Genomic DNA, 661 nt, shown 5'->3' with positions numbered 1-661 from the left:
TAAATTATAATGTTAAAGTAATTCTTTATAATAAAAAAAGGGGAAACAATATATACCACAATTACAATTTATATTCTTTCCATATTTCCTGTCTTTTTTAGATAATTGAACACTTCTTCTTTAATTCTTGATTGCATTTGTCTATTCCCTAGTAATATCTTGAGTGATACTTTATCATGTCCCATCAAACCTAATTTATGATTAAGTTGATTTCTTTCTCTTTCATACGCATCACATTCTAGAAGAATGTGCTTTACTGTTTCTGGATTCCCACATTTATCACATCTTCCATTTTCATGCTTCCCTATTTTGTGTAAATTTAAATTTAAAGCTGAATGTCCAATCCTCATTCTTGTTATAATAACATCTTTCTTCCTACTCCCACATCTTATTCTCTCTTCACCTACACACCCCTGTATCTGGTAAAGATGCCTTCCTTTTATTCCACTATCCCATAACTTTTGCCATATCTTTCTTACTTCAATTGATATAATTCTCTTGATTTCAGATTTGCTAATTGCTATATTAATTTCACTATGTGAGTGCTTCAGAGCCATCTTAGCCAAGCAGTCCACTTCCTCATTTCCCTCCACCCCAGTATGAGACGACCCCCATAGTAAGTATACCATTATCCCTAATTGTCTAATTCTAAACAAGTACT

The sequence above is a fragment of the Sinocyclocheilus anshuiensis genome, unplaced genomic scaffold, assembly GCF_001515605.1.
Source record: "Sinocyclocheilus anshuiensis isolate Anshui unplaced genomic scaffold, SAMN03320099.WGS_v1.1 scaffold2518, whole genome shotgun sequence".
NCBI classification, from domain to species: Eukaryota; Metazoa; Chordata; class Actinopteri; order Cypriniformes; family Cyprinidae; genus Sinocyclocheilus; species Sinocyclocheilus anshuiensis.
This window is presented reverse-complemented; position numbering follows the sequence as displayed.